The following is a 22,636-nucleotide window of genomic DNA, read 5'->3' as shown; positions in this document are numbered from 1 at the left end:
TTAGCATCTTACTTGGGGAACGATGTGGGGAAAGCAGTTCTCCCCTGAGTCTGAGGTCAGACATATATGCACAGATCTAGAAAACCAATGGTGTGCATCCAGGAATCTCTGCACACAGGGCACTGAGGGGGTAGCTGACTGGGTAACAAGCCCCCCATGACAGGGGAAGGGAGATTTGGAGTACCATGTGGTATTGGTCTCTTGCATTTGTCCCCAGTCTAACCCCATGGACACATGTCCAGATGTTTATAGACTGATGATTAAGAGCATGAATTCTAAAATTCAGTGCCTGGATTCAAATCTCAGTTCTGTCGCTTACTAGTTGCCTTGAACGAGTTAGTTAACCTCTCCAGCCTCAGTGGAGATGATAATAACAGAATTCCTATCTCATGTGTCTATCATAGGGATTACACAAGTAAGTGTCACACAATAAAGCATCATATAACAGCGTCAGCTATTATACTTAGGAAGAGAGATGGCAGTTAAGTAAAAACTGAAAATGCTGTAAGGCCTTGGGGCACATGCAGCACAAATTCAGAACCTCTGAGTTGAGAGAAAACAAAAAGAGGGTGTTCTTCCCAACTCCACCATGGAACAGAGGCAGTGTGGTGGCATCTAGAGGGACTAGAAGCAACTGTAGCCCCAGCAGAAGGCTTGGGTGCTTGACTGAGGCAGCAGCGCTCAGAGAGGTCCATCCTCTGCAGGGACGGCAGCAGGGCCAGGCATGAGCAATGGCTGTCGCCGTGTGGTCTCCGTGGTACCCAGAAGTGGTGTTACAAGACATCCAAGGTGTCTGGAGGGTGCAGAGCAATGCAGTAGATGTGACAGAGGAGCCTGGTTGAAGTGAGGACATCCAGTGGACACGGTAACAGTGTCAGCAAAGGCAGTGATGATAGCATAAGAGGAGTCATATTCAGTGGACACCTTGAGCTGATGTCTGTGGAACACATTCCCTGAGGTTGACCAGGAATTTGGGGGCAGAGGGGTGCTTTGCCAGGGTGCAGAGACCCTCTAGGAGTCCAATGTAATGAGTCAAATTGTCATTGGCATGACCACTTTTTTTCAGAAGGGGAATACTGAGACAACATGAAAAGCACAAGCTTTGGTTTCAGACAGGCTTTTGCTCCATGCAACTGAAGATATTTACTGAGCATCTATTTGTGCCTCAGGCTCTGCTCTCGTTGGTGGAAGTACCACAGTGAGCAAGGCCAAAAAATTCCTCCTCACACACAGTCTACCTTATAGAGGGAATGTAGACAGTAAACAAGTAAGAAATCAAGTTAATGAGATCTTTCCTGTTTGAGAGCTGTGAAGGCAGTGAAACAGATAATCTGGCGTACAGGTGGGGTAGAGGGAGCTCCTTAAATATGGCAGTCAAGTAAAACCTTTCGTTCAGAGTGAGGGCTGATGGCAGTTCAGGGGAGATATGGAGACAGAGAGTGGGACCCTAAGGTTTGGAGACTTGGCATATTGGAGGAAGAAAAAGTAGCAGAGTAAGTCCCAAACTGGGGTCAGCGAACTCCGGTCTGTGGGCCAAATCCAGCCTGCTGCCTGTTTATATAAATAAAGTTTTATTGGAACATTTGTTCATCTATTATCTGCAGCTGCGTTTGTGCTGTAATAGCAAAGTTGAGTAGTTACAACACAAACTGTATGGCCTGAAAAACCTATAATATTTACTATCTGGCCCTTTCCAGAAAAAGTGTGCTGATTGCCGGTCTACAGCCTAGCCAATGAGCTTGAGAGAGAGCAGTGGGAACTAAAGTTAAGAGGTGCTGAGGGGCAGCAAACTGTAGGACACCACAAACCATGGCAAAGAACTTGGGTTATATTCGACGTGTAATGGAAAGCCATTGTCCAAGCAAGGGAGACGTGCGATCTGATTTATATTCTCCACTCTGGGAGCTGTGTGGAGATGGACCATAGGGTTGACGTGGCAGCAGGGAAACCAACTAGACAGATGCCGTAGAGCCCACGGAGAGAGGAAGGTGCCGTGGCTGAGGATGGCAGCGGTGCAGATGGGGACAAGTAGTCAAGATGTATTATCTCAGGTATAACAGGTTCAAGGATCCCAACTCAACTGTATAACCTAAGGCAAGTTACTACTCAAATTCTTTAAGCCTCAGTTCCTTGTGAGTAAAACCCTCAGAGCACTATTGTGTGGATTAAATTACAAAATGCACCCGAGGTACCTGTCAAAAAATGTGTTCAATAAATGTTGGCTGTTATTGTTGCTGCTGTTGGTTGTTGTTGACAGGTGAGGCCCACGGAGAACTAGGTCACAGCACATGCTGCACTGGGTCGGTGGTGCCCTTCTCTCTCTGACCAGATTGGCACATTCCCTGGAGACAGGGAAGTATTTATTCATCTTTACATCCCCAAAACTGTGCCTGGCACATGGCAGATGTTTAATAAATTTGTATTGATTTAACTATTAAGGTTTTTTTGAAGAAAGGAAAGGCATTATTCATTCTGCTATTTTTCACCAGAAGTGTTTTGTTTTTAGGATTGATATGGAACATTTTTATGACACGTTATTCTGAAGATACAGAGGTAGTTGTATCTAAGGAGAGCTAGTACCCTGCATCCTGTCTGTTGCAAAGGTAAACTCAGATGCTGCTCCCCAGGAAACCTCTAACCTGATAAAATATGTCAGTGATCGCGATTATATATTAAATCTAGACTAAAAAGTCACCACGCACAAGAAATTCAATCATGTCAGATGCTTCTACATATAAAAAAATCTCTGGATTGTTTGAAAGTGTTAAGTTGTTTTTAGACATTTATTTCTAACTAGTTGGACATTCTGATCCCTTGTCCAGCCATATTGAAGGGTACCCTATTTTTTATTATTACCTTGTTTCTTTTATTGATTCACTATTCTACCTATAATTGAGATTTCAGAAATTTTTGCAACTCTCTTATTCTTCGACACTACCACTTAACAAGAAAGACTGGAAACCTCCCCTTCATAAAGGAGTTCAATTTTCTCATCATAAAATGATCAATACTGTCTAAACAATTATTTCAAATGAAATTAAATATGACATGCAAATTTTCAAATGACATCCATAAGTAGGTACATATTTTGTGACATTTTTATTTTTTTAAAAGAGATTAAATACCATAATGGTTTTGCAATACAAAATTATAAAACCCTAAATGGGTCAACTCAAACTAAATGTTACATTACCTGTTGTATTCACAGTAGCTACATGTGTCTTTAATATGCACTTGTTGCTATATCTAAAAAATTAACCAGAATTTCTTTAAAATTAAAATAAGACTAGATGACAAAATATCTCAGTGGTGGTCACCAAATCATAGCAGTACTCTGCAAACTTATCAATTTAGCTGACAAACTCTAAAAGTATGGGAAACTGAAAATAACAAAAATATTTAAAATAACAGGACATGAAAGAAGAGAATCCCTTGTAATGGTAAAGAAAAGGTAGAAACCCCTGAAACATCAGAGAGCAGCCATGAGGAGGGAGATTTCTTTTTTTTTGCAACACGAAGCCTGGCATCTCACAAATAACGTATGTTCCATATTATGTGGAGTTGCTATGGTAACAACCTTTATTTTCTGAAACAGTACACAGATGTGTACAACATACTAACTTGCTGGTTATAAATTACAGCTTTTCCCATAGTTCAGTAACTTAAGAATTCTACATTTTCGAAATCTCCGAAGTTCTGTTGTTATTAAATTTCTTTATGAGATAATTCTCCTTTTATGAGATAATTTTTTATGAGATAATTTTATGAGATAATTTTCCTTGTACTTTCAAAATGAGAGTGTTCCCAAACAGGCCAAGAGAATGGAAGCATGAGAAAACGGGGCATATCAGAAAGTAGCAGCAGACTGAGTACAGTTTTCTACAAAGAGTCTGGATGAAACCCACTGAAAGGAGGAGAAAATTATTTGAATTAATTAGGCGTCACGTACAACAGCAATGAGAAATAAGTCACTAGTAAAATGATGTTACAAATAAAGTTATGAACTGATTTCTTATTACAAGGTACCATATTTGCAGTTTTAAAATAAATGAAGATCGGGCTTCCCTGGTGGCGCAGTGGTTGGGAGTCTGCCTGCCGATGCAGGGGACGCGGGTTCGTGCCCCAGTCCGCGAGGATCCCACATGCCGCGGAGCGGCTGGGTCCGTGAGCCATGGCCGCTGGGCCTGCGCGTCCGGAGCCTGTGCTCCACAACAGGAGAGGCCACAGCAGTGAGAGGCCCGCGTACCGCAAAAAAAAAAAAAAAAAAAGAAGATTATTTCTTAGAAATATAACAAGCATTAATATAATTTTACAAGCTACAATGGTGTGGGGAGTGAATTCACCTGGTTACTTGACTTCAAATGAAGTTTTCTGAATCTCGAAAAGGCCTGAGTCTGGGAGAAATTTTATATTGCTATATTTAACAAGGAATTAGCATCCCTTTGTCAGGTTACAAAATAAAAGACATACTTAATGACTGGAATTTTTTCTCTTTAAATTTTAACCTTAATCAACAAATATTTATCAAGTGCCTTCCACGTGCAAGGAGCTGCCTGTCCATACTTAGGTGCATATAGGTATGTATCTAAACAGAAATCATAGAAAAACTGAGTTCTTCAGATGATTTTTTTTTTTTTTTTTGCGGTACTAGGGCCTCTCACTACTGTGGCCTCTCCCGTTGCGGAGCACAGGCTCCAGACGCGCAAGCTCAGCAGCCATGTCTCACGGGCCCAGCCGCTCCGCGGCATGTGGGATCCTCCCGGACCGGGGCACGAACCCGTGTCCCCTGCATCGGCAGGCGGACTCTCAACCACTGTGCTACCAGGGAAGCCCTCTGTAGATGATTTTTTTCTACTCTGAAAGCTTATGTAATGTTTTCTGTATGCTGGATCTATTTTCTTTGAATAGTTCATTTTGAAGATTCTTAAACCTTATCAAAAAGAGTCATCTCTGCAGCACTTATCAGGCTAAAGTTTATTACCTTAGAAACACGTTTGAAAACGAGGTTATATGTTTAGCGCTTACAGTTAAAAATCCATCTATCTAAAATAAGAAAAATATTTCTAATTATAAGAAAAGATGTAAGCACCCTTATATAAAAGGTAACAAAGCACCCCTAATTTAGAAAGTCCAGAAATTAGTCTGCTAAAGGATTTTCCTAACAAACATAAAACACTTGGAAATGCTATTTCAAGTCACGATAGCATTACGTTCAAATGCAAAATTGTCTTATAGCAGCAAAGACAGAATGAGAAACAACTGAACACCATGCAGATAAGAACAAATCATTTTGAAAAGCTTGCATCATTAAGTAGTTGTTAAAATTTTTTCTAACCCTTTCCACACACGCTCTTTTCTGTATCTTCCCAAGATATATTAAAAACAGGACCATGACTAATCTATTCCAATTCTTACGTTATCAGAGAGAGTTAAGTTATCACCTAATGGGGCCTCAGAGGCTAGAACTCGGAACCAGTAGAAAAAGAGTACTTCACTGCTAGTTGCATTTTAAAAGTATTACTTAAATTACATTTAAGTCATCTAATAACTATGAACTTTCTTCTCTCTTATATTTATATTGCATATTTATTGAATTGCACAGTATGCTTTTACAATAAAGTGCTTTTTACGTTGCCGCCTTTGTTCATCCAAAATAAAATTGACAGTTATCCTTTTATAAGCTATTCCGAGAACATTTGCTCTTCTTTGAAGCTGATTGATGCACTACTTTAAATGTTCCTACAAATATCTTTTCAATTCAAGTTTTTGCATAATGTAATAAGAAGATAAAAGAATTCCATACTTCAACAAGAGACATTACAATGCAAGTAGAGACATTATCAAGAGCATTAACATGCTCCTAATAGCAATAAAACCTTTTAACTGTCTGATGTAGAACATGCTCCCACCAAACCACCACATATTATGGTAATTGGCTCCAATTTCTGACTCTTACATTGTAAAGTTACAAAGAGTTAGGTAGAACTAAAAAACAAATCTAGAATACTCATCTTGTTAGCGTTCCCATTATCAAATGTTTGCTTTCTATCTCGAAAGAGGACCGGTCTGGTCTGTCGCACGGCTCTTCCCTGCACTCTCATATTTTTGCATCTTGTCTCATTTTATTCCTACTGACTGATATGAATATATATCTTTTCCCAAATAACCCTTTTCTAACTCCAAAACAACAGTAACACAAATAGCATTTTCCTCAGAATTTCAGTGTAACAAATGTGCTCTCCGTGCACGCCTGTGTCACATCTCATTCACTTTATGTGTTCTCTCGTCACAGGAGATACAATGGGGGAAAATATTCCATGAGGACGCTTTGATTTTTCTTTACAACACACTACTAAATTACGTGAGTAGCCTTTCCATCCTGGATGAAAATATAATTTCAAACTAAAGTTGAGTCCAGATTCTGTTAAATTAAATAGCAAAGAAAAAATAGTTCTTGGCTTTATTCCTCTTAGACGGGGAGCAGGGCAATGGGGAATTGACACAAGTTGGTCCTTAGTGATTAACCTGCCGTTTATGGTTGTGTTTCCAGGTGACGTGCCCATCATGCAGGAATCTTCTCGGAGGCTGTCGAGAGCAGCCTGTCTGCTTTGAGAAGTGCAGATCTATCAGGATCCAGAATCGGGCTCTGAAAAAGCTGTCATTTCATGTCTCTAAAACAGCCTCTGATTTAATGTACAAGATGTCAAGAAGTAAAGGACAATAAAATAAAAGCCAAAAAGGAGAACTATTTCAATTAAGAAGCATTTCTATAACAATTCTTGGAAATCAAGTAAAATAAAAGCTGTCAGAATCAATCTGTGTTTAAAGGTTGATTTTTGTGGTGCTTAAAGGCAAGTTGCAAGACAGGAAAAAAATACAGATTATTAACAGAACAATTGAACCTTAAAAATTCCATTCTCACTACATAGATATTTGGTTATTAAATGTTCCTAATGGATCTAGGAAAAGCATTTATATAGTGGATGCTGGGATTTGGAGAGAGAAGGCAAGAAACACATCCAAATACATTAAAAAAAAAAGTCACAAATGTAAGCTCCAGTCCTATAAGGAGTTTCATGCATTTCCAAGGATTTAATATTCTGATTGCCAATAATTAAAAGCCTTATATAATACTGTAGGAATTTACCTTTTATTGCCATGATTTTCCAATGGTGTTTGAATGTCCTTTACAGAGAAAGATAAATATTTCTTCAAGAACTGCCCTATCACCCCAGTAATCAAATATCTTAAAGGTGAATTGAGAAAAAAATTGTTATGAAATTTGAGGCAACCTTTAATCTAAGAGTATAATAATATTGAATAAAGATATAAGCATCGCCAAAAATAAATAAAATTCTTCCCAACATGACTTCTTATTATGGAAGACATAACTTTCATTTCCATTTGTTTAAAAAATATGCTATTTAAGAAATATGCATCATAACTTCATCTTACTCCTATCCTTAGAATTTTTATGATGGCATGCTTTTTATTCCACATTTTCTATTAAGAGGGATATTGGACAAGGAAAGAAGAGATTTATTCACTTGCTGTCCCCATCTGATTTGTATATTTCAGGGATATGCCCCTTTCAATGGTCTATTTCTGGTTCCTTTATATAAAAAAGAAATTAAGTTTCTCTGATGGGAATACTTTAAAGAAGAAAATTCACTCCTCATCATCAAATTGAGAAGTTTTCTTAAAGTAAGTCTTCCACACGCAATAAGAGAAACAGCCTAAGTACTGCCTCCAATCAAAAGAAGAAAAATTACAAAATCAGCTCACTCGTGATTTCCTTAATATACTTAAAAGAGATAAAATCCCACTGATGCCTCTAAAAATAAAAATGAAGGAAAGGGCAACTTTATTGATTCCCTACAAACCAATGTACATGTAGCTTATGGATAACACTAAACCTTTAGTGATTTTCAACTGAAAGTCTGCCTCTGAATGAAGGTTTAAATCATCATATTAATATAGTAGGGGGGGGAAATTATCATGGGACACACTGGAAATTAATTAAAAACGCTGCATTCAGTTTGTGAGAGAAGATAAATATCACTCATGGGAAAAGATGCCTGACAACCGCCATAGTTTTCAGATCCAAAATTAGACCCTGACAGCTATGTCTTTGTATGACTCTCCTTGGGGTATGATATGCAGAGATTTAGAATATGAAGATTTCTGAGAGAAGTATTTATTACTGACACTTCCGAAACATTCCATGTGTGGCATCAGCAAAGCATGCTCCACCTCAGACAGAAATGTCAGGTTTTCTTCCAAGACTTTTTTTTTTTTTCCTATTCCTCTTCCCCCATTCCCATCCCTCCCTCCCCATCCACTACCACCCCATTTCTCCTCCAAAATATGGGGTTTTTTTAGAAGTTCAACAGCAGCCCCTGGTGGAACTCAGCAGTTGTTTCAGCCTGAGCACAGTTGTTAAAGAAACTCCATCCATTCTGTCAATAAAAAGAAAAGTATATCCATGTGTATATTACCACATCTGCATGCTGTTCCCACGGGTCAGAGATCAGAAAAGATCCTGAATGTACAAATGCTGTGTTTTATGATGGTAATTTAGGCCAATTTCAGTAGCTGGAGTTTTGAAAAATATATATATGTCACAAACAATAAACATCTGTCTCAAATGTCACATTCATTTTATGCAAGAAGACCAATAATTAACTGCTCGTGAATAATGCTTACCACACAGTGCGTGTGTGAAACGAGGAGGCTCCACACACGCAAGCCGGCGATCACCATTTTGTTTGGCTCCTGTTGTGACAGATTCAGCCTTGTCACTTAGCAAAATGAGCTATACAAAGTGACAATTGTGTGCAAAGGAAGGAGTTCTCTTGGTAGGAGCTCATAAAGCCACTGTCTGGCCCCATCAAAATGCAAGCTGGACTTAACAAGAGAGCCCAGAAAATGCCCTTCAGAGAGACCGTGATATTCCTTTTCCTGCTTAGTTGGCAGCCACAGATTATCACTTGGGGGCCAAGGGGAGCCAGGTGGCTCCTTGCATAGGCAGGGTAAGTCTTTGCTTCACAAAGGTACCTGATAGAGGGGCTCAAATCCGGCTCCCCTTCCTGTGGGGCCCTCTGCCTAAAACACAGTCACCTTTTCTTAGTGCAAAGGCATGGCTCTGTTGCTAAAGCCCTGTGCCTTTGGGGCTGCATCACTGCAGAGAGGTTGCTTTTTCCTAATTCACACAAAGATGCCGTAACGGCTCCAGGTGGCCCTGGTGCTAGGCAAGCAGAGGGAGAATGATATCCTGAAGAAGTTTGCATTCCTGGCTGAGATTCTCAAGTGTGCCAGGGCTGGGGGACCTGGTGAGCATTCACCCTGCATGAGGCTCATGTTAGGACAAAGGAACAATTGGAAATTAACTCAAAAGACCCAAAAGTTTACTTGAGTAAATTTAGTCAACATCTGTCACTTGTGTATTTTGACTTTTCTTAAATGATGCAGTTTATTAAAAGGAAAAGCAAATGGTATTATTAAAGCTTAAAATAGCTCTATGATAAATACTGGAATAGATAAATATGAATTTATATGAAAAGTGGTTTTTAAATATTGAAAGTATTGTGCTTCACAGTAGCCTGTCACTTGTCCCCGAGGTCACTTGGATCTCTTGGGTGATCTCAGGTGAAACTGAATGAGTGAGCTAATGTGTTAAGACCGTAGATCATCCCATGTAGGTCACTTAATGACTACCTAATGGACTCCAAGCACTGTATTTGACACTGGGGAATAAGAGGTATAAGAAGAAATAATACTTGGTCTCCAATGAGTTACAATCTAGTGACGGAGACAGATCTGCCTAGATAATTTTAACAGATTGTGGTAGCAGAGTGCAGAGTCCTAAAAGACACAGTGGGGCACTTAGCTGGCTTTCTATAGGAGTGACCCTTGCATGAAATCTTACAGAAATATTAGAAATTAGCTACAGAAAAGAGGGTTAGAGGGCAATGTTGGAGGAGAAGCACTGACCCAAGGGTGAAAGTGTAAAACTCCGAGGTGTATTCAAAGAACTACAGGCAGCTTGATACTGCCAGAGCATAAAGTACAAGGTGGTGAATGACATGGTAGAATGGTAGAGGCTGGAGAGGAGGGTAAGGACAGCCATGGAGAGCCTTGTCTGCCCTCCTAAGGAGACTGGAATGGTCCTATAGGCCACGGGGAACAATGAAAAGACTTATTTAAGGACTGACACAGCTGGGGAAGAATAAGACTGGTCAGGGATTTGTTGTGATTGTCCAAGAGAAAGAGGATAAGGACCTGGATCCTGGTGGTGGAAATGGGGTTGAAGAAGAAAGGGTCAGAAATAGTCAGAGGCACCAACAGAGAGCAATTAGTGACATTGGATATGGGCAGTGAAGGGGGGGCTTGCTTCACTCCCAGGGTTCAGGTGTAGGAGACAACGTAGACTGAGGCCACCAAGTGAGTTACAGACACCGGGGCCAGGATAAGTTTGAGGGTCGAAGACGACACGCTAAAGAAGTACTTCTCAAAATATGCCCTCAAATACCCTCCACTGGCCTCCAGACGTTATTTGTAACACTGATTATTAACACACAAATGTCCCAGCTGGAGAGGACAGGTCTTTAAGCCCAATCGCTTTCAAACTGTGTGTGGTGGGGGTCTTGGTGGGATGGGGGGCAGAGCAGGCAGGGCTCCAGGCTGACTCCCCTGATTCAACCCAAGACAGTCTGCTTTTACCTACTGTGTATATTAGAATTCTTCAGAAGACGTAATTTGAAAAAAGAAAACCACAGGTTGAAAACCAGACAACCTCTTCCTTTTACAGAGAGGAAAATGAAACCCACGGAGGTGAAATAACTTGTCTACAGACACACGTCTGTAGCAGAGGCTGAGCTAATCTATGACACTTAGTTCAAGTCCACATGTTCTCTACACTGTGGTTTCCTAAACAAGTATTTGTCTACTTTTTGCTGTGCTTTACAGAGTTAGCATCACAAACCTTATCCCCAGCACGCAGTTATCAGTTTCTTCAGTTTTATTCTGTCAGCAAATATTTATTGACCATCTTCCACATGCCAAGACTTCTTTTACTGAGATCACCTGTGCATTTTTATTGGATCCCCAGTTATAGTTTTTGATTCTTTAGTAGAGTTCTAATGGTGTCCCCAATTGGTATTCGACTGTGACTGGATGTCTTATGACCCAAGAAGTAGATAGGTATACTAGGCTTTATTTTAGTCCCAAGTAAACAGTATTATCAGAGGCATGGGTTTCCTAATTTACTGGAGGTTATAGCTAATTTACATTTTTAATCTAATTTTTAAAAATCCACTTTTTAAAATCCGTGAAGCTCCTAAAGTACAGTAAGGTGCTAGTCATAATTTTTAAAGAATTAGTTTTCAGATGTACACTAATTTTTCCATACACATTCCAGTGTTCACTGGAAATAATGATGCAAAAAACTCACTGATATATGAAATAATTACAGGATAGATTGCTTTCAAAAAGTGAGAATTCAAGCCAATATACTCAATAACCCCTCCTCCCTGTCATACTAACTCGGAACCAATAGCGTAATTCGTAAAATAAGGAAAAGCAAATCTTTGTTTAACCTAGAGGAATAAATAAATAGAGGCAAATGTTAGCTGAGGGGTTACAGCAGCCTACTGTTCCCTTTCTCAAAGATCATCCCACCTTAAAAAATTTGTCCCAGGCCTCCTAGAAGAGAGCAGTGGGCGGCCCCTTTGTCAAGTGTGTGAGTCCAGGTGGGGAACAGGAACCAGCTGGGGAATGCCCTCCCGCTCAAGGGCTGCCAGAGATGAGATGCACACAGGCCTTTCCAGAAACATTATGTAAGATCCTGGAGGCAGAAAGGAAACCATTGCTCTGTCTTTCCTGTTGGGGAATCTATTCTCCACTTTATTAAACTCCTTAAAATAAGGGAACAGGGAATCAGTCTTCCTTCAACTGCCCCTTTATACTTCACCACCTAACCCAAATCGATCTCTCATTTTCTTTCTCTACTCCTTCCATTTGCAGATCATTTTAAAATCAGAAACTCTGGGGCTTCCCTGATGGCACAGTGGTTGAGAGTCCGCCTGCCGATGCAGGGGACGCGGGTTCGTGCCCCAGTCCGGGAAGATCCCACATGCCGCGGAGCGGCTGGGCCTGTGAGCCATGGCCGCTGAGCCTGCGCGTCCGGAGCCTGTGCTCCGCAAGAAGAGAGGCCACAGCGGTGAGAGGCCCGCGTACCGCAAAAAAAAAAAAAAAAAAATCAGAAACTCTGTATACACCAATATACACAAAACCCAGTTAGTGGAGGTGGGTTGCAAGCAACAGAAAAGGGGAAAGAAAGGAGAAAATCCAAGATTATAGCTCAAAAAGATTTCAAGGCTCACCTGTTACAACCCCATTTCTTTCCAGGTGAAAAATCCAAGTCAAGTGACTTGTCTAAGATTATGCCACGTGACTGTTCCCATATAGTGGTATTACTGGGTATAGGACAAACAAAACAGTTTTAAGGATCAAACAAAAGCCTAATTGGCTCTACAGGCACCTATTTATACCAGCCTCCTTCATGTTGTAAAGCATGCTAGTGGGTGTACACACTGAATCCAGACAGAGCAAACATTCGGTTATCACTTATCCCCTTTGACCTCTCACTTCTCATTTGCACAAGTAAATCCAGAGTTAATGGTCTTCTGAGATAATCGTGTTTACGGTATTTTGGTCTAGTGTCCTAAAACGTCTCCCTTCATAGAAATTGCTTTCATTCACTCAACAAAAGTTACTGGAAGCTCACTGTGCACCAGCCCTAGATAGTATGAAGAAAGAGCATTCTTTTGCTCTCTTGCTTATCTGCTCACCACTTTGTCACTGTGCAGTCATGATGCAGGAACCATATTTCTTCCCCAAATCCAATAAATTTGTCTATCAGCTTTTTCATACAAAGAGGTTTAAAATGGTTTAAATATCCCTTTAAGTCCATCCTCTCTGGTAAATTAACAATACTGGTTTAGTTACCCCTCTATGTTCCTCTGTGTTTGGGTGTTCTAGCTTCTTTCTTTCTGTGAATTCCTCTGACTGCCCTCTGAGCTGGCCCTGTTTGAATGGCATGACATTGAGTTCCAAATTAATGGAATTCCACAGAGCACATGAAGGCTCACTGGGAACATTTAACAAAATGAAGTGTCTTGATGAGCTCTTCAGATTCCTCAGAGTCCAATGACTGAAGAGGTTCTGGAATGGAGAACTGAATGTGGCTTAGAAACATAAGGTAGATGCTAATATGACTATGAAAATTAGCATAGGCCCACATACCTAGGACTGAAAGAGATTAAGCTGGGCCTAAAACATAGTTGGTCACTTTATGAGAAAGCAAACTGTTGAATAAAAAATGGAAAATGTGAACAAGTTTTAAAAGGTAATATTTCCAGTGGCTAAGATATGGCTCATCTAAATAGTCAATAAGTATTAGCTGTTATTACTATTTCTCTTCTGAACATTTCAACTTACTGCTTATTAGTGTGATTAAAAATATTATACAATGACTCTAATAAGTCTGTAAAAATTTGCTTTAATTACCATGTTAGATATAATTTTACTTTTAGAAATAATAATGCATTTTATGTTAAAAAAAATTTTTTTAAATCTATTCTTGCCTCCCCTGCTTCTCAGACCTTATATTAAATTTAGTTAGGATAGGGTCAGAAACCAAAGCAAACAGTCTGTTAGCTAGCTGCATTCTACTGACACTAGGAAAGTCCTACTGTTATGAGAAGTCAACTACAAGTCGATCGGCCTAAAGATTGCGTGAAACAATCCATCTTTTTCAAAATCATCAGAATGCTCTGGAATACCTGAGAAGTATTTCTCTAAGAAATATAAATCAGTAGATTTAATCACACATTCAATGAACATTAATTTTGCACAAAATATCATGCATGTTGCTCTGAGAGAAGTTAGGAAGTACCATGCGGGTGCCTGTCCTCATGGAGCTTGCTGTCATAAAGAGTTCACTTCTTCAGAAGGTTTTGATTACACACTTCTTCCAGACTATTCTGAATAAAGATGAGGAGAGCCTTTTTTTTTTTTTCTAAACTGTAAGAAACCTTTGGTTGAATCACTGTCGTATACCGTAGCTTAAAGAATATATTTTCCTTCGTGCATTTTGATATTTGAGAACAATGAATTCAAAAATTATTGGGGGGGCTTCCCTGGTGGCGCAGTGGTTGAGAGTCCGCCTGCCGACGCAGGGGACAGGAGTTCGTGCCCCGGTCCGGGAGGATCCCACATGCCGCGGAGCGGCTGGGCCCGTGAGCCATGGCTGCTGAGCCTGCGCATCCGGAGCATGTGCTCCGCAACGGGAGAGGCCACAACAGTGAGAGACAGGCCCGCGTACCAGAAAAAAAAAAATTATTGGGTAAAGTAGGTCTGTAACTGACCACCTAGGGAAACTATGCAAAATCCCTTCAAAATTCCCATCAGGAGTAGAAGAGAAGTGGATTCAGATACAGCACTCTGAAACCTTCCCAAGCTTTCTCTACTGGAATTCTAATTAGTAAGACCCCTTTAAGCAATTTTAAAGTTGCTTAATTTAAATATAGGAAATGTTTCCTTGGGCTCTATAATAACTTTGGCAGAACTGATCCTATTTCCTGAGATTAAACAGAAGAAAATTCTTTCCTCAGGAAATTGAACCACACACAATAAGATCATTCATTAGAATGTTCATATAAATTCAAAATATGCCACAGGAAGAGTGTCTTCTTCATAAAAAGTAACACCCTAGAAATGCTAAGGAGGGCCATGACTGGTTTTTAGTCTTGAGTTTTGGCCTTTGTGTGTTACAAGTTCTCCAGGAAGAATTACTGAGGTGATAACTCATTTTGACAATGAAACCAAGTACAGGATAACTAAAAAAAATGAAATCCTTTTTCCTAAATAAAAAATATCTTTCAGTATTATTTGCTTCGTCAAAGTTTTGCTTCTATTCATGCAATAAAGCTGTACCTTCTGTAACCTCATCTACTCCACTTTGTACCACTTAAGACTTAGCAAAGGGAAAATCTCAGAAACTTTGTACCAAAACCTGCTACTCAAAAGCCCGACTGGTAAGGGGACTGCGGAGGCTATGCTTCTAAAATTTTTTTACTGTCCAAGAGCACAAAGAGGAACACTCTTCAGTTTCTTGCCACCCTTCTGTAAATTTACGTCACCTCACTAAATTTTTTTTTTTTTTTTTTTTTTTTTTTTGCGGTACACGGGCCTCTCACCGTTGTGGCCTCTCCCGTTGCGGAGCACAGGCTACGGACGCGCAGGCTCAGCGGCCATGGCTCACGGGCCCAGCCGCTCCGCGGCATGTGGGATCTTCCCGGACCGGGGCACAAACCCGTGTCCCCTGCATCGGCAGGCGGACTCTCAACCACTGCGCCACCAGGGAAGCCCACCTCACTAAATTTGAGAGCTAACTAGCGTTCTGACAGTGTTGTTGAGACTTGCGTGTCAGACTTAGAAATGTTATTGTGGAGGCTTACTTGGATGGTGAGATTTCAGAAGCCTATTTCCCTGCTAAACACATGTATTATAGAGTGATGGATAACAGAGATTCAAAGGATTGCAGTGAGAGATCAAGTAGTTCACCTGTAACATCTATCGCATTGACAGCCGACTTTATTGAAGTTTCACCATATTAACTGCCTCTCTGGACTGGCTTAGCCGGCTAGGTGATTATCAATTTATCGCCAGTCAAAACACAAATTGAAAAAAAAACAAAAACAACACAGATTGCTTCAGGTACAGTGTCTGTGGCATAATCATGTACCTTGAATCCGATCAAACTGGAATGATCCTACTAGGACGATTCTTGTAAGAGCAAGGACGAAACATCAGTTAGGAACTTCTCTGATGAAACTGTGTCTAATTTGTGGTTTGATAGAACATTTTTCCTAGTTCCTAGATCAAGAATGCACCACTCCAAAAGGAAATGAAGTCAAAGCCTGAGAGGTAGAATGGGGAGAATATTAGAGGCTATTCACTCCCTCTTCCTGAGCTTTGCTGACTCTAACCACCCCTCAAGTCCACTCCAGAGACAGCAAGTAAAAAACTGACCAGTTCTTGAAATAGACTTGCACCTTGAAACTTCACCTAGCACTGTGGGAACTGACTGAATTACATGTAGGAAATGATCTGAGCTAACCATAGACCAACACTGAGATGCTTACATTACCTCTTTGACTCTGTTTTCAATATAGCAAGAGCTTTTAATTCTACCCTATTTCCTGATCCTATCCTCTAACAAGGTCTAATCTTTCTCCACATTTTGAGTTCTACCAGTAGCCACTCCAATTAATATTTGTTAAATGCAGTAACAGAAGGAGATGATTTTGGCCTTAGGCAAAAATTAATACCTACACTAGCAAACACTTAATGGACACTTTCTATGTGTTGGGTACTAGTTTAAGTACTTTTTATATGTTAACTCATTTAATCTTCTTAACTATGCTGTGAGGAAAGTACTATTATTTACCCTGTGCTATCAATGAGAAAATTGATGAACAGAAATATTATAAAACTTGCCCAAGATTATCCAGCCTGCAAGTTGAACCCAGGCAGATGACTCTAGAACCTTAAAAATTCTGAAACCCAGACTTTTCAGTCATATACTGATTGGACTGAGTTGTTCTGTTCCTATTCTAGCTGCCTACCATTTTATAAAATGTATTTTCCTCTAGAGAAAAATAGCGTCATCCAGAGCCTCTACAATTTTTCATGCAAAATGTCTGGCATTCAATAAAAAAATTACCAGATATACCAAGAAATCAGATCAAAAAGAAAAGAAAGAAACAAAGTAAAAATAGGCCAGGGACTTCCCTGGTGGCGCAGTGGTTGGGAGTCCGCCTGCCGATGCAGGGGATACAGGTTCGAGACCTGGTCCGGGAAGATCCCACATGCCACGGAGCAGCTGAGCCCGTGCGCCACAGCTGCTGAGCCTGCGCTCTATAGCCGGTGCTCTACAGCAAGAGAAACCACTGCAATGAGGGGCCCGCGCACCGCAAAAAAGAGTAGCCCCCACTCTGGCAACTGGAGAAAGCCCGCGTGCAGCGGCGAAGACCCAACGCAGCCAAAAATAAATAAATAAATTTATTAAAAAAAAAAAAAATAGGCCATAGATGATCCAGAAACATGGATTAATATGTTTTTAAAAAATAGATGAAAAGATACCCTTACCAGAGAAATAGAATCCATAAGAAGAGAATCAAGTGGAAATTCTAAAACTGAAAAATACAGTAATTAAAACTAAGAACTCAACAGATGAGCTTACTAGCAGATTAAACACAAATAAGAACAGGATTAGTACTGTAAGATACTAAATACTAGTATTCTCTGTTGGCAGAGAATATTCAGACCAAAGGACAAAAAAAAAAAAAAAAGAAGGAAATATAGAAAAAAGTGAAAGAGACACATGGGAGACGGCAAAGTTCTAAGTGTAACTGGAGCTCCAGAAGTACAGAAATAGATTAGAGGAGAAATGGAGGCAAAAGCATTGTTCGAACAGGTAATATCTGAGAAATTTCCAAACAGATGAACAATATCAAATCCCAAGAAGGATACAGACATTACTAGTCTCATCATAGTAAAACTGCCAAATGACAAAGACAAAGAATAAGCCATAAGAACAGCCAGACAAAAAAGCATAGTACCTTCAAAGAAACTACAACAATGATAACTAAGTTCTCAACAGAAACCATAGGAGCCAGAAGAAAACAGAATGATATCATGAAGTGCTGGAAGAAATTATTGACGACTTAGAAGTCTATACACAATGAAAATATCCTTCAAACATAAAGGCATCAAAAAAAGTTTGTTGTCAGCAGATCCCTATTAAAAGAAATGCTGAAGGAGTTTAGACAAGATGAAAATGATCCCAGATGGAAAGACAGAAATGCAGGAAAGAATGAAGAGCAACAGGAGTCAAATATATAAATGACAATAATAACATGTGGTGAAGTTTACATACATATAAAATTAAAATAAATGTATGACAGCAGTAAATCAAACAGCAGAAAGGGATAAATGGATTTAATGTGTTCTTAAATCCTAGCATTGTCTGGGAAGTGGTAAAACTATAATTTACATTAGACTTTATTAGGTTAAGGCTGTTGTTATATCCAGTAAATAGAATTCCAAATATATCAGTAATTATATTAAATGTACATGGACTAAATACTTTGACTGAAAGACAAAGTTTGTCCAACTAGATGAAAAAATAAAAATTTAATTATATGTTGCCTAAATAAGGACATCTTAAATATAAGGATACAGAAAGGTTGACAGTAAAAGAATGGAGATATATCATGTAAATACCATGATTAAACATAAAAAAGGACATTTAAAACTGATGCTTAAAAGTTAATCTACTAGATATGGAGATGAAAACTGGTAAAACTAAACAATAATTTAGCGATGCTTATATTAATGAAAAAGTTATTAAAAGTAAGGGCGAGTAACAAAAAATTCAGGATAGAAGTATGAGAGTGTACTAGGTAGCAACACAAATGAGGAGATTAAGGGGCTTCTGTATCTTTAAGTTGTACAGTGCTTGTTTTTCTATTATTCTTTTTTTTTTATTATTGTTGAAGCTGAGTAATAGTATGGGCTTTATTATACTATTTTCTATACTTTTGTAGATGTCTGAAATTAAAAATAATTTTTTAAAAATAATTCAATTACAAAATAAATGACATAAGGAAAGATATATTGTTAAAACATGGTAACATGGACAGAAACAAAGCTTTAAAATATATAAAGCAAAATGGATAAAAATGCAAGGAGAAACTGACAAATTCATAATCAGGAGAACATTTTACAATTTATCAGCAATCGAAGGTCAAGTAGGACAGAAATAGTAAAGATACCGATGATCTAATTATACAATTAGCAAGCTAAACACTTATTCACACTCACACACATTCACATGTATTTGCACCTGACAGGCTACATATTCTTTTCAAACACTTGAACATCCCCCAAATTGGCCACATATTAGGTTACTCTATATGCTCAATTATTGTTTTTTGTTGACTTTTTTACAATTAGAACATATTTACGTGATACCTGTATTCAATACAATCAAAAATATGTTTAAAAAAATGAAAAGAAGCACTTATACTTTACTCAGTTGTGGCAGGCCTTTTAAACATATTATCTTGTTTCATCTCACACAAAACAATGAAGCTGGTATGAAAGCAGAAGGGAGGTTCAGCCACTGGCCTCAGGCCACTGAGATGATGAGTGGCGGTCAGGACTTGCACTCAGTTCTGCTGGATGCTAGAGCCTGGTCATGTGCCTTACTGCACTGCCTCACACAATGCCAATTCGTATTTTCAGCATGCCACGGAATAACTCCGGGTTATTGGAGATGATCCAGCCAATATGAATGACCAGTTCTTGCTGAATGACCACCTCCCTCTCATCATGGGTATTACACTTGTAATAGATGATGTTCTTAATCACTCTTGGAGACAAAGGATTAGAGATAACCTCTTCTTCGTGTCCAAAGGCACCCAGAGTTACCTGTTGGCCCTGCACTAAAGCATTAGTAATGGATGGGGCCAGGCTGTCCACTAGTTTACTTAAAAGGCTTGCTGTATGGCGCACCACCAACTGACATTTTTTGCTGCCAGCTCTTCTATAGACTCTCTCAATGTGATCAGAAACAGTACCTTCCTTTGTGTTAAAGTTGGGTCCTTCTCTTTTGAGCAGTATACCCAGCAGGATGACTTGGCTAAGCAGACAACTATAGTCATTCAGTTTTTGAAGAATTTCATGGGTGGGTTTGTTTTTCCATTCAGTAATGGTAACATCTGGCTGCTGTTCTTGTTCAGGAGCACTGGAGGTGCTGCTTTGTCATTTGACTTTTGAATGTTTGGGAACTTCTAGTTCCTCAAAACTCTTAAATTCTGGAAGCTCTTCTGTGTCACTGATTCGTAAGAAGTTGTTCTCCCACAGCTCCAGATATTAGTGTCTGTAGATGATCAACGTGAACTTTAACTCCTCCAACCACTCCTTTCTTAAAAGCTGCCAGCATATCTAATATGGGATTGAATTGGCTACCTCTTATACTGTCTTCCTGGATGAGAACAAGGAAAAGTGGATGCCCATGCATTTTCCAGTATTGCTTAATAAACTGTAGTGCATTCTTTATGTCATCTACCAGCAGTAAAACATCTTGAGACATTTAGAAATCACTTAGGTCAAAGATGATAGGGTAACAAACCACAGTCTTTCCTAGAATGCAATAAATCTTTGATGTATGGAGGCAGCCAATGGGCCTATCTGGCCTTCCGCAGAGTCCTGATTTTTCATTGACCCCCAGATGGAAATAAGCTTTCACAAGCTCCTGCTGGGCCCAGATCTGAATGGGTTCTACCTGTTGAGGAGTTTGAGTCTGAATACCATATGTGTTGAGGAAAACTGGAAGGCATTGGCTTTCTGCTATAAACGCTACATAAACAACCAAATCATTTTCCAGTGGGCCCTGATTGGAAAACCTCATGCTTACATTACATTGATTCTGTAGTGGGACATAACACTGAACAGGATCAATGTCTTCAGGACTAATTAATTCATCAGCCAGGAGTTTTGTGATGACATAAAGGGCTTGTCCCCCAAGTAATAGTTTTCCATCACGGCCACAGTTGCTAGGAAATCCCTTCTGACTACCAGGGTTTCTTTTTTCATATTCTACAAAATCAGCTGGAACACAGTAGTACTTTGGTATGACAGGATAACCTTCTGTGGTCTGATGAAGTACTGGAGTCAGAAGATCCTGATATTCTTTTACTTGCTTGGGATTGCCTCTAAAAACACCATCAATCATCATGTAAAGGAAAAATATGGGAAATTCACATTCAATGCCATCAAACAGCTTAATTTCAGCTGGTCTGCAGTAGCGTCTATTAGGATCTTCCAATGATGTTCTATACCCATCTCTCAAGAAATGCTTAAATCCATATCTCCCTTTTAATTTTCTAACCACTTTATTGAGTGTCTGGCTAAACAGAACCTCATCGTCCAAGGCAAACGTAGGATAACTGATGCAGGGGAGCAGGGCAACATCTGTGTTATGAGATCTTGATTCTCTGGGTAACAGTGAGCACAAAGTTTGCCAGTTGCGATTGTGAGCATCGAGATCCACAAATATAACCGACCAAGAACAGGCCTGGTTGCCAAAGAGGTTGACTCCATTAATTGCTTCTACAGCTGCTTTTGCTAAGACAACAGAGCTCGAATGCAGCTCCGTGCTGCCATTATTATACTCGCTTCCTCTCTCCCAGACACCAAAGTCAGGCACACAGTAAACTCTTTCCACACAAAATACAAGGTTCTGAATGAAAGAGACCTCATCAGTGTTATAGATAATCTGGAGTCCTGAGGAAATCATTTCCACAAGGTAAAGGAGATAGAGTGATACTACATTTATCTGAAGATGACCATAATCCTGATAGGAGAGAATCTCATCCCTGTATGTACATTGAGAACAGAGTGAAGACAACGTGTTGGGCACGGATCCTGCTTAAACTGCTGGACCTTATCGGCCTGACGTATATAGCAGTAGACAATTCCTCTCATACATTTTATAGCCAAGTGCTCCAACTCACGGGTCCTTCCCTTGTCATCATCAATGCGACTGATACAAGAGCCAAAGCCCAGGGCACAGCAGGGCAGTATAGACTGTCATGGATCTTGGCCTCCTGATCATCACCACATGTTTTTGTGGGAAAGAGACCTGCAGTTGGGCTTCGATACAGCAGCAGTGTTGACTTGACAATTCTGTACTAGTGACCCAATTTATCCCACAGTTTCATTATCAGGTCTTGGAACATTAATGCTTTTAAGAGGTTCATAAACTGAGCCAGACCTTAAGAAAGCTGGTAGAGAAGAGACAACTGCATCAGGTGAGCTGGCCATTTCAAATTGTTGACTCTAATCATAAGCATCACAGGCTAAACTATAGCAATTGGTCTGGGCTCTTCGCTCCAAGCCCTTCCAGCTCACTTCGGCCATGCACCCTGCCATTGCACTCGGGTCAACGCCTTGGCCTCCCCGGGGCCGCCTGTCAGCTCCTCCCAGCCGGCTGCTATTATTCTTTAAACTGTACACATATGTGATACATTATCTCTCTTTGGAGTGTATGCTTTATGTTATAATAAAATCACTTTTTAAATAGTAAAAACAACAAGCCTCTTAGATAGCCTCATCCACCAGAGGGCAGACAACAGAAGCAAGAACTACAATCCTGCAGCCTGTGGAACAAGAATCACATTCACAGAAAGATAGACAAGATGAAAAGGCAGAGGGCTATGTACCAGATGAAGGAACAAGATAAAACCCAAGAAAAACAACTAAATGAAGTGGATATAGGCAAACTTCCAGAAAAAGAATTCAGAATAATGATAGTGAAGATGATCCAGGACCTCGGAAAAAGAATGGAGGCAAAGATCGAGAAGATGCAAGAAACATTTAACAAAGACCTAGAAGAATTAAAGAACAAACAAACAGAGATGAACGATAAAATAACTGAAATGAAAACTACACTAGAAGGAATAAATAGCAGAATAACTGAGGCAGAAGAACAGATAAGTGACCT

At 39.7% G+C, this 22,636-nt stretch overlaps 1 pseudogene; it reads right to left on the bottom strand.

The window, feature by feature from the left end:
* Positions 1-18,837: 18,837 nt before the first annotated feature.
* On the bottom strand, positions 18,838-22,257 carry LOC113624517 (phosphorylase b kinase regulatory subunit beta pseudogene; annotated as a pseudogene).
* Positions 22,258-22,636: the final 379 nt, after the last annotated feature.

The sequence above is a fragment of the Aethalodelphis obliquidens genome, unplaced genomic scaffold (genome assembly GCF_003676395.1).
Source record: "Aethalodelphis obliquidens isolate GAN/ISIS:26980383/991018 unplaced genomic scaffold, ASM367639v1 scaffold13, whole genome shotgun sequence".
In the NCBI taxonomy this organism is placed as follows: Eukaryota; Metazoa; Chordata; class Mammalia; order Artiodactyla; family Delphinidae; genus Aethalodelphis; species Aethalodelphis obliquidens.
Note: the sequence above shows the minus strand (reverse complement) of the source record. Positions and strands in the feature narration are given on the sequence as shown.